The sequence below is a fragment of the Sinocyclocheilus anshuiensis genome, unplaced genomic scaffold, assembly GCF_001515605.1.
Source record: "Sinocyclocheilus anshuiensis isolate Anshui unplaced genomic scaffold, SAMN03320099.WGS_v1.1 scaffold569, whole genome shotgun sequence".
Lineage (NCBI taxonomy): Eukaryota > Metazoa > Chordata > Actinopteri > Cypriniformes > Cyprinidae > Sinocyclocheilus > Sinocyclocheilus anshuiensis.
The window spans coordinates 1773495-1786250 of record NW_015536511.1 but is presented as its reverse complement, the minus strand read 5'-3'; the positions used below and the strand labels follow the sequence as shown (position 1 = coordinate 1786250).

The following is a 12756-nucleotide window of genomic DNA, read 5'->3' as shown; positions in this document are numbered from 1 at the left end:
CCATACTGTGCTGCGCTGCGCATTATTGACAATATTGAGCTGAAGCTTGACTTTGCAAATTTAAAATAGCAAATCAAATCGCAATATCTGTCAAAAAAAATCGCAATTTGATATTTCCCCCCAAATCGCTCAGCCCTACTCGGGGATGAGTAAAACACAGTCTATGGGTGCTTTCACACCTGGCTCGTTGTTTCGGAACCTGGCGTGTTTCCCCCCTTAGCTCGGTTCATTTGGGCATATGTGAACACGGCAATCGTGCCTGGATCTGCGCCAAAACAATCGGTTCAAGATCGCTTGAACGAGGTGGTCTTGGCTCGATTGAAAACGAACTCTGGAGCGGTTCGGTTGTAGTTAGAAAGCAATCTGATCTAATGGACCAACGAACCAGGCTATATCACAATGTATAATGGGTAATTACGTAAGGTCCGTGAAAAGCATTAGCTTTGTTGTTTTGCTAATACTTCAAACGTGGGTGAGCACGTCTTTGCCATTCAAAATAAAAAAAAGCAAACTTTTTCATTTTATAATGGCGTCTTATTGCTCTTCTTCCTAGTAGGTGCATTTTAAAAATGTTTTCCCGATGAATCATGGACTCCTGCTCAAAATGATAAATGAATATAAGGACAGCTACAAAAAAAAAAAACTGTTGTCGTTCCATCCTGACGGATGACAGCCGTGACAGCTAGTGGAGTCCCGGAAAATAAACCGTGGAACTTTGACCAATGAGAGAGCAGTTTACTCGCGCGTGACTTGTATTAACAAATTTGGTCCGTTTAGAAATGTTTCCGTGTGAAAGCGAACCGCACCAAGAATAAAAAGCAACATTGTAATAATTTTAATCCCTGTTTCGGAACAAAGCAATCGATCTACAGGTGTGAAAGCACCCTAATTTTCATTTTTGGGTGAACTAACCCTTTAAGCAGTTTTGTTTTCATAGGAGCTTGACTGGTTATGAATCCTCCCCAAATAAACGAAGGCCGTATAGACGAGACATTTATCAAATGTCAAATTTTTTTTTTGTCCTTATTAAACTAAGTTTGGGTTTTTGCGACCATTTTTTTTTTTTTTTTAAGTCTGTCTTTTAGCTTTGAAGTAATCTCTATTCCATAATACTCTTTCATGTAATCACTATTCACTTTTAACAGATATTTACATTTAAGTTTTGCTCTTTCTTTTCTGGTGGGAATTGGAACAAACATTCATGACATAAATGGTAAATGGTAACCTTGTTTTCTAATATGGTTAGTAAGACTGTCATAACATTAATATTTTAGATACCAGTGAAATTTCACAATTCTTTATTCCAAGCAAAAACTACTAGCCCAACTAATATAAAGTTGAAACATTATTAAAGACAAGTAAACAATCAGTAATAAAAACAAATTAGAAGCAATAGCACTAATGAATACAATGGAGCAAAGATTCAATAAACAGTGCTTTTAGTTTTCAGGTAGGTCTAACAGTAGGTTTCAGGGAAGAAATTGGGCCAGTGATAATTATTTTCTTGAGCATCTGTTATACTGGTTATCAGGCAGTCCTTATTGTCAAGCCCTGCACTGGTTAGCAGTAACTTGTTGAAAATCGTTGGCTGTCACATACAATACATGCACTATTATATCAGTACAGACAGGAGATTTTTTTCATCAATTGTGGTGGCGTATTATCATAGTTCAAAAGTCACAGTAAGTTTGCTTTAAACTCATGTAGCCATTGTTTGGTCTGATTTTTGGCAGGCTTCAGGAGGAGTACCCAGTGTGGTTTGAGAAGCCGGTTCTGGAGATTGTGCACCATAACACAGTATCTCTTGATAAGCTAGTGGATCTGGTCTGGCTGGAGATTCTCACCAAGTATGCTGTGGATGAGGAGTGTGACTTCTTGGTGTGTACTTGGATTTAATATTTGGACTAATAAACAAAATGTAGGGTGGGAATTTTGTCAATTGGAATTTGTTTAAAATCTGAAAAAGTGGGGTACCATTGTCCTGGAAAACCTGCAAATGTTAAGGAATTTTAAAAGTTACTCTATAACTGTCATTTTTCCTCTTCTGTCTACTTATGCACAGTTCAAAATATTTGCTTAGATCAAACCTACAATGGTAAAAGTATTATCCGTGTAAAATTAACTAATGGAAAAGGCAAGGTCAGTTCCCATCTTCCAATTCTTCTGTTTGCTCTTTATGGATATGAAATAGTAATTCTGTCTCTCTCTCTGTAAGGTTGGCAAGGATAAGACGTTGCATGTGAAAGTGGTAAAGATTCATCCGCTGGAGAATCCTCCAGAAGAAAATGTGGAGAAAAAGATGGAAGGAGCTTGTGATTCTCCATCCAGTGATAAAGAGAATGCTAGTCAGGAGAACCTGAAGAAGGAGCCACAGTCCAAAGAGGAGGACAGCAGGAGAGAGAGTCTCTGTGAGTCTTAGCTGCTCTTCATGGTCATCCTTTTCACGATATATTACAATAATCTAATTTTTGGTTCATATTCAAATGATTAGTAGCCTAATTGTAATTGTTTATACTTCTACATTGAAGTATAAAATTTGTTTCTTTGTGAGTTAAAATGCCCAGAAAACTCCCAACCAGTATGAAAGAAGAGAAGAAGAAATGGGTCATGCCCAAATTTCTGCCCCACAAGTATGATGTCAAACTTCTCAATGAGGACAAAGTTATCAGTGACGTCCCTGCAGACAGCCTGTTCAGAACGGAGCGGCCTCCCAACAAAGAAATAATGCGCTACTTCATCAGACACTACGCTCTGAGGTTGGGCTCGGGAGAGAGCGCCCCCTGGGTGGTGGAGGATGAATTGGTGAAAAAGTACAACCTGCCAAGCAAATTCAGCGACTTTTTACTGGACCCTCACAAGGTGGGGTACATGCTTCAGGAAAAAAAGTGTTTTTTATAGAAAATTGTTTTATTATATTAGATTTTCCTCTGTTTAGTTTTTGGCAGAAAATCCATCAGCTAAGAGGAAAAGCATGAGCTCACCGGAAGGTAAACCCAATAAGAAGCTGAAGACTGCGGAGACGGGAAAAGACAGTGAGGGAGTCAAAGTAAAAGGGGAAAAGAAGAAAAAGAAAAAAGATTCCCAGAACATACCTCTCAGCCCAACCCTCTGGGGTCATATGCAGGTATTTATAATACTAACCAAAGCATAAAAGCACTCTTCACATAAATAGGGTCCTATGAAATCCATTTTATTTTTTCCTAAATTTATTGTTACCAAATTCTGTGTTTTAGCATGTCTAATTATTTGAATGCATAAAACAATTTACTTTATTCATTTTTTTCTTAAAGTAGCCTTATGATTTTTTTTTTCCTCAGAAATTCTGTGTTGTGTATTTAAATTTTTCTGGTTATCAGATGAGGGCATAAAACATTAATTTCATTTATCTTTTAATTATTGAAAATTAAGCAAACTTTATTTTTTGGCAAACAAAGGGGATTTACTATTGAAATGAACAGAGACACGCAGAACATGCAGGATTCATATTTAAATCGACTTTAGCGGCTTAATATTTACAAATACTAGTCCATATCGCGATTTGATTTAAGTGTAATGACCTACTTTTGATTAATTCATTCAAAATTTGACATTCCGTGACATTCCGAGTTAAACTTTGAATTCCGTTTTTATGACTGGATTCCGCGTTTTCCGCACAATTAAGCAAACTTTATTTTTTGGCAAACAAAGGGGATTTACTATTGAAATGAACAGAGACACGCAGAACATGCAGGATTCATATTTAAATCGACTTTAGCGGCTTAATATTTACAAATACTAGTCCATATCGCGATTTGATTTAAGTGTAATGACCTACTTTTGATTAATTCATTCAAAATTTGACATTCCGTGACATTCCGCGTTAAACTCTGAATTCCGTTTTTATGACTGGATTCCGCGTTTTCCGCACCGCGGAAATCATAGGGCCCTACGTAAATCACTAGATTCTATTAGTCTACAAAAAAAATAAGAAATGGATTCTAATACATGAATCACTCTAGATTCTATTAGTCTACCAAAAAAACTAAAAAGTGATTCTAATCGAGTTCATGGATTGCTAAGATACCAATGGGATACTCTTAATATGTGTAAAAATACATAGCACACAATTATACAGAAAAATTATTAAATAATATTAACCTAAACATGGTTGGTTTTACTGTTGCATATCATAATGTTGCTGTTTATTGTTTGGAACAGAATTTATGACAAGTACAAGACTATTATTTCTTAAAATGCTGTCTAGGTAGTAGGGGTGTTAATTAATGATCAATCAATTGGTCCTAATAATTAAATTCACTTTAGTATGGATACACTTTGACCTGTTGACCTGGTCTCTTGATTGCTCAAGACAGATTTCTCCCAAGGGAGACAATAAAGGATAAACTAAACTAATAAACTAACCTTTGCAGTATAAATATTATTTGGAAATTGAAATTTTTTTGTCATATGGTTGTCTGGGAGGTGACTTGTAATTGTATAAAATGAATGTTCTTCAACGGATTTTTATATAACATATAAATGTTTTATTCCTTTAAATATTTGTTGGATTTATTTTTCTGTACTTTTTTGTTCAGGTGAAGAAAGTTAATGGATCTCCCTTAAAAATGAAAAACTCGGGTACATCTAAGAAATGTGATGGGGAAAACATCCTCAGCACCCCAAAATTACATAGCCATGGTAGTTGAGTTCCTTCACTGCTACTCTGGCCTCCTGATGCCTGATGACCAGTATCCTATCACCTCTATCGCTCTGATGGAGGCTTTAGCTGGAGAGAAGGCAGGTTTCCTCTACTTGAACCGTGTGCTGGTGGTGCTGCTGCAAACACTTCTGCAAGATGAGCTGGCGGAAGGTTACAGTGAACTGGACATGCCGTTATCTGAGATTCCTCTGACCATGCACTCCATATCCGAGCTGGTACGCTTGTGTTTACGGCCAACGGATGCCCATGAGGAAGAGAGCGCCCGTGGCTCGGATGACTGGCAGCCTGGTGTGGGCTACGATGACGTGGTGAGCAGTGAGTTCTTGGAAAAGCTGGAGACTTCGGAGGTGTTTGAACTGAACTCTCAGGAGAAGGTCAGCCTGCTGGTGGCGCTGTGTCATCGTATCCTCATGACCTATTCAGTGGAAGATCACGTGGAGGCCACTCAGCAGCGATTGGCCGAGCTGTGGAGGGAGCGGCTTGCCACGCTTAAAGAAGTCAATGAACGTAAAAAGGCAGAGAAGCAGAAACGCAAAGAGCAGATGGAGGCAAAAACCGATGCTAGCGGAGAGGTACTAATGAGGGCAGATGGGAGGAAAGATTCAAATGTGATAAAAGAGACACCTAAGGTCCCCGCCAAAGTGGAACCAGAGCCGGAGGACATGATCAGCACAGTGAAAAGCAGACGACTGATGTCCATTCAGGCCAAGAAAGAAAAGGAAGAGCAGGAACGGCAAAACAAAGGTGAGAGACATGTAAAAGAAAAATCAGAATGCCAGAAACTAGGTTAAAAAAAACTGGTTGAAAGTGAGAATAAAGTGGTATTCCAGAAACCTGCAAAGAGTAAAGGAGAAAAATTATAACTTTAAGGTGTCAGAAACGTTTTTTCCCCCCCTTCTTAGAAAATAATCTGACTCTTTCCTCATTTTGGAGTAAAATGGGTTGTGAAAGCAGTTTCATGCTGCGCTTTAACATTTACACTACTAAAATCAAGTACATTTGTTCAGGAAAGGCACTTTAAATTAATTAAAGTTAATTAAAGCAAATGGATTGAACTTTCTACCCATCAAAGAATCCTGAAAAAGTGCATCATGTTTCCTGAAAAATATTTAACAGCACAACTGATAATGATAAGATAATAAGAAAAAATGTTTGAGCACCAAATCAGAATATTAGAAAGATTCATGATCATGTGACACTGAAGACTGGAATAATAGCTGCTGAAAATGTAGGTTTGCCATTACAGGAATAAATAAGTTATTTTAAAATATAATAGGAAAAATTTTTTTTTTAAATTATTTGATTTCACAGTACTACAGTTTTTATTGGGTTGTTTCTAATATTCAAATAAACGTAGCCTTGGAGAGCATAAAGGACTTAAAAAAAAAAACATAAAAAATCTTACCAACCTCATGTTTGAATGGTAGCGTTTATGTAACTTTTGCTTTAGTGAATACTTTATTCCATAAGGTAAGGAAATTCACTTTACAATTAATATGAAGTAACTTTGACCTTGTCTACACTGGACAAGTGTGTGCCAAGTAGATTCAAAATATTTAAAATGCACCAAGTAAAAAAACCTTAGAGCTGCATAATGGAACTACAGGAGTTGCATATCATGATGGAAAACATGAAATAAGATTACAAATTTTATTTTAAACTGTTATATATGCATCTGCTGCAGAGCGTATGGAGAAGGAAGCGGAGGAGGAGCGAATCAGGAAGCAGAAAGCCGCAGCAGAGAAAGCCTTGCAGGATGCCGTCACTAAAGCGAAGCTGGTGCTGAGGAGAACACCACTGGGTACCGACCGCAATCACAACCGGTACTGGCTGTTCTCTGATGTGGTTCCTGGCCTGTATATTGAAAAGGGATGGGTTCATGAGAGTATAGACTACACATTCACTCTTCCTCCTGAAGAGGAGCCGGCGTCGACAGAGGAAGACAAAGAGGAGGAGACTGAAGGTTAGTCTACCCACACACTTTCTAAAATACTGAATTTCTGTATTTTGTTTTGTAATAGTAGGGCCAAATTAACATGTACAAGATATTAACAATACTTCTTGGAAGAGTTTAAACATTGGCCACGTAAAATTGTTAATTTGCTATGCTGACTTTTCTGCTAAAGTACTAAATCTGTTGTTCAAAGAAGCAACTCTTTTTGTTGGTACAAACAGTTCTTTGGTTCTTGGTACAAGCTTTAATTTAACCAGTGGAATATATAATTTATAGATAAAATGCTGTTATTTACAGCAAAAAAAAAAATGTTTAAATGTGTCTGTTCAGATGGAGAGAAAGAGGATGAAGGCAGCATAGTCAGCACTTCTAATGAAAATGGCCAACAGGGGGCACCAGTGCCTGAGTCCTGTATTGAGACCACTGTGCCCAAACAAGGCCAAAACCTCTGGTAAGTGTTCTTGCAAATTCCCAGTTGTATCGTTGGCGTCTGGGAAATCAGCCTTTAAGTAATTTGTGGCTCCGAGCTCTTTTTGTATGAGACTACACATTGTTTTGTAGCAAAGAATTCCAAAAAGAAAAATGGGCTAAAATGAGTTGTAATGAAGATTTACAGTTCCATGGATCAGGACATGGCATGACATCTGTCTGGACATCAGTATTGGGCAGCAACGCAAATGCTTGTTCTAAAATTGTTTTCCCAGGTTTGTGTGCGATTCGCAAAAAGACCTCGATGAACTAATAGAAAGTCTTCACCCTCAGGGAGTAAGAGAGAGTGAACTCAAACTCAGACTCCAGGTTAAGTGAGTATACACGCACTCTTCTCCTCCTTTCCTGAAAATGGATATTTTCACACCTTACTTGCTTTCAATCCCAGGAAAATGGATTAATAATGAAGATGTTGTCTTTATTTTAGTTACCAGGAAATCTTGCATTCCATCCATCTGACGAAAAAAGGTAACCCAGGCCTGAAGATCTGTGATGGATACCAGGAGCTGCTTAAATTCTTGCGCAGTGACATTATCGAGGTAGCATCTCGTCTGCAGAAAGGAGGCCTTGGATACATGGAGGACACATCTGAATTTGAAGAAAGGGTGAGAGACATTAAGACTACATAGTGTGGGCACTATAATCAATATCTTTTTTCACGGTATGGTAATGGTACACGTTACTCGGCAGCCAGCTACATGGATATCTCCACTACTTTAAACCTACCTGACCTCTCACTTGTGCTTTCAGGTGCGTGACTTGGAGAAGTTGCAGGACTTTGGGGAGTGTGTGATTACACTGCAAGAGAGCGTGATCAAGAAGTTTCTGCAGGGCTTCATGGCACCCAAACAGAAGAAGAAAAAGAAGACCGGTGGAGAGGAGAGCACGACGGCGGAGGAAGTGGATGATCAGAAGAGACTGGCTGAAGAGGCCAGGGTGAGTGTTATGATTAGGGTTACTAACATCGCAGTAGCTTATTTCATGATTCTCAATACCATAGCCAAAAATATATAATATTAGTTTTATTTAAAAATTAAATGACTAAATAATAACAAATTGTGAAACAATGGCATGTATTCTTCATGACCTAGTGAAGTGAACATTGTAGCATTGTAGGCACTGAATGAACAAGCAGAAATAAAGGGAAAAGAAACAAATTTGTCTTCATTAGTACTTGTCAAAAACATGAGAAGATGAAACAAGATGAGAAAACGGACATTGAGGCTGCATTTAATTTATTAGGAAAGTCATTGTTTTTGTGGAAACTGATATATATATTTTCAGGATTCTTTGAAATAGAAAATTAAAAACAACAGCATTTATTTAAATAGATTTTTTGTAAATGTCTTTACTCCTACTGATCAGTTTAATGCATCCTTGCCAGAGAAAGTGAGTGGAGTGGATCGGCAACAATTTCCTTTCTGCGCTCCAAGCATTCAATAATCACTCCTCTCCACTGACCATTTCCCGCTCACTTCTCGCTTGTTAACAGAAATGCTGCTTCGCCTTCACTGCATAACGAAATCTGCACTAATAGCTGCTTCACTCTAAAATTGTCAGTATCTTTGAAATATCACAAGTTCTAACAAGAACATACACTTACAAGAAAAATAAATACACAATTCTAGAAGAAAAGCTTCAACGTGGTTTATTAGAATGCTTACACTAAGCAAAAATCTATACGGCTATTAACTGATTGTTTAGCTCACTTTTGAAAGGAAAAAGAATCTAGTGTTAAGCTATATTATTGAGAAATGAGTAGGCCTATGCTCACATACTTGCTGAATAAAAGTAATAATTCCTTTCTGAGCCCAGACTTTTGAAGGGTAGTGTATGTGTGTATTCACATTCTCACACAAGACTAAACTTCTTCTGCATATTGAATTTCTAGGTAGCAACCGCGGTGGAGAAGTGGAAAACTGCAGTCCGTGAAGCTCAGACTTGCTCTCGAATGCACGTTCTGCTCGGCATGCTGGATGCCTGCATCAAGTGGGATATGTCTGCAGAGAACGCTCGCTGTAAAGTGTGCCGCCGGAAAGGTGAGATACCTGAAGATCAACCTCAAAAGCATTATTTGATGTGTGCATTTTAGAGGCTTTAGAGTGTGTTTTATACAGTGGCAAAAGTCTGGACATGATAAAGTCTGCAAAGCTATGAAATGACACATTGCAACTTTGTATTATGTAGTGACCAAAATATTTATTTTAAGTCATTTTCAGAGTTGCCACCCTTTGTCTAGATTCCAACTCTGCACACTCTGGACATTCATTCAACACACTTTTTGGGCTGCATCCTGGGATGCTTTTTATACCACATTGAGCAAGTTCACATGTGTGCTGAACACTTGATGACTGCTTCTCTATCCAGTTCAATTAATCAAGCATTTCTTTGTATTAATTATAATGTTGGCAGTTTATATTGGTCTATAAAACATTTCAAGTGTGTTCTAACTACCGAATGGTCATGGTCAGGTCATGTTTCACATTAATTACCTAGACCGTAGCGGCCTTCCACAGTTTTGTAATTGAAAATATACATTTCTCAGTCTCTCAGATTGATGCATTAAACTTCAAAATGTACAAAAATGTATTCCAAGGTCCACCTACCATAGTCTCTTAAAAACATGGGAAACACTACTGCATGTGAAACACACAAAGGACTGAATGACCATCAAAGAGAGAATGTCTGAGATTTAAACTGCACCTGTTGCTGTAATGTGAGCAGCACACAAAAGGAAGTACTGCGTGGTAACAGGAAGATTTAACATGTAATTGATCTGGTTTATGATTGTCTTTCTCTGTAGGAGAGGATGATAAGTTGATTCTGTGTGATGAGTGTAATAAAGCCTTCCATCTGTTCTGTCTGCGGCCGGCACTGTACCGTATACCGGCGGGTGAGTGGCTCTGCCCAGCCTGTCAGCCAACTACCGCCCGACGCAGCTCCAGGGGCAGGTAAGAACATGCACACGTTGGGCCTACTTTAAACGTTTGTAAATTTGAGTAAATTGAGGTTTATATATATATATATATACTCAAAGATCCTCATAATTCATTTACACATTTCTGATTGCAGAAACTATAATGAGGACACAGAGGAAGAGGAGGACTCGGAGGAGGAAGATGAAGAAGACTCTGAAGAGGAAGAATCAGAAGAAGAATACAGGAACACGGGCCACAGCTGTGAGTGCCACTCTGAGAGCTTTGAAATCTGAATGACTTTTTCATCTGGGGGTGGGGGAATTTTTTTTTCTTCAAGAATATTTTAGGAGAAAAAAAGGTCAGCTACCTTGTTTATCAAATGTATTGTAGAATCATGATATGCTTAAGGGTTTGAAACGTTGTCTTAAAAGTTTCTGCACAAACTCTAGTTTTGACTGTTGGTTTGGATGTCACAGTGAGACCTAGGAAGAAGGTGAAGTCGTCTTTGAAGCCCAAAGTGCAGAGTAAACCACCACAGAAGAAGCATTCCCCTCCTAGTGCCAAACCAGCTCTCAGACCTGCTTCCAAGCCTGATCCAAAACCTGCACTCAGATCTGCTTCCAGACCAGATCCAAAGCCTGCTCTCAGATCTGCTTCCAGACCAGATCTTAGACCTGCTCCCAGACCTGTTTCCAACCCAGATCCTAAACCAGAACCTAAACCTTCTCCCAAACCTGCTTCTAAACCAGATCCCAAACCTGCTTCCAAACCGGATCTTAAACCTACTCCCAAACAATTGCCTAAATCACGACCTGCACCAAGCAACCCTGCAGACATCGATGAGCTGGTGAGTAAAACAAGATATGTGGAAGTACTGTTCTCATGCACAACATTGTACTGTTTGCAGTAAATTAGTTTTAATTATTTAACCATATTGTTTAGGTTTTGATGAATGTTGGGTTAAAGGGTCATGAATCCCCAGACTACTTTTTCGGAGATTTTAGCAGAGGTGTTTGTGTTGCACATCATAGAACACCATGTTAGCATCCGTTAATATTAATTGGAGAAAACTGGTTAATTTTAAGCTTTTTTGCGCTATTCTCATCTTCTGGGTTTAAAATCTACATTGTGTTGACATCACAATTTGTGACATGGCAAAGGACGATAGTACATCGATGACGTGTCGGTGTCTATTAAATTATTCATGAGACTGCGTGTTCTTATCCTATGAGAAGACGCTTCGCTTCATTATTCACAACAGCATGTGTTGATTTGCTATGACAGACGCTTCAGACTGAGATCGCGCTTATTAACTGAGAGAAACGTTCATGGATCGAAGGAGAGCGTTTGTTTTTGTAATAAGAGTTTGGCACAAACGCGATTCATTCTCTTAGTGAGTATAATTGTTTTTACAGCTCCATGACACAACCCGTCAAAAGACTTATATAAATGCCACAGAATAAGCCTTAAATGTTAGGTGCAGCAGCGTTCATATACATATTTTCGATGCAGAGTGCAAATGGCTGTGCATTTATTTGTGTTTTTAACTCGATGCGAGTGAAATGAAACTGTCTGAACCCGAAGCTTTGTGTTGTCTCCCCTCTTCCCCCTCCGCTCTGCAGCGCATCACGCTCACTTTTTTAGCGTTTTTTAAAGCTGTGCTGAGTAGAGCCCGACCGATATATCGTTTAGCTGATATTATCGGCCGATATGAGCCTGTCGCCGATATATCGGTATCGGCGAATATGCCGCCGATATGAATTTTTTTTTTACAGAACATATAACGCAGATTAAATGCTTCTGAATGGTGTAATTACTTAGTTTGTCCAGCAGAGCACGCTCCATTGTTTGCTACTGGTGACCCAGGTCAGTGTAGTGTAGAGATGCGCGGATGAGCTAAAACTTCACCCGAGTCCACTGCTTCAAATTATCTGCCCGCCACCCACCCCGCACCTATATTTGATCGTCGCATTACAGTGATTCTAATTCTTAGTTTTGCATGATGATATGATGAATGGATGGCTCATTTTTAACAGCAGATTCAGTGACGTTAGAGACTAGAGCTGATCTGCGCATCACGGCACGCGTCTGTGGCGCATTAAAGCCTGTGTTCCAGCCACCGGAGCTGATCGCGGCTGGACTGGTGATTATACCAGCCGCGCCGTGGCCCAGAACTCATTCTTATCACATCGGTCACATTGCGCAGCGCGCGTCCGGTGTATGTTGTCTGCACTGGATGCAGTAAACTGATGCCTCGTTCTATTTATGACGTGCTGACACAAAGTTCAAATGATTTTCAACGGTCGCATTGTCGTGTCCTGTTGCGGCGCAGACACTGTGTCAGCATAGTTTGTCAGTAACGTAGCAGATTGAAAAGTTAGTATCTTTCATGCTGTCCAATAGACGGCAGTGTGGTGGTGGATTGAGTCTGTTGAATGGTGATTTAACGCTACGTTGTCGCCTAGTTGGAGAAACTCAATGCTAAGTAAATAAACAACAATGTCCCCGTCTTTTACTCTCACAATGAGCTTATCATATTCGTTTGCTACATTAGTAGGGCCCTATGATTTCCGCGATGCAGAAAACATGGACGGAATCGCGGAATCCAGTCATAAAAACAGAATTTACTGTATAACGCGTAATTTCACTGAATGTCTTATTTTTTATGAATAAATAAACAGGTCAGTGTATATATA

The 12756-nt window shown here is 39.0% G+C and overlaps 1 pseudogene; it reads left to right on the top strand.

The window, feature by feature from the left end:
* LOC107691960 (tyrosine-protein kinase BAZ1B-like) overlaps nt 1–12756 on the top strand; it is a 23673-nt pseudogene that overhangs the window by 7105 nt on the left and 3812 nt on the right.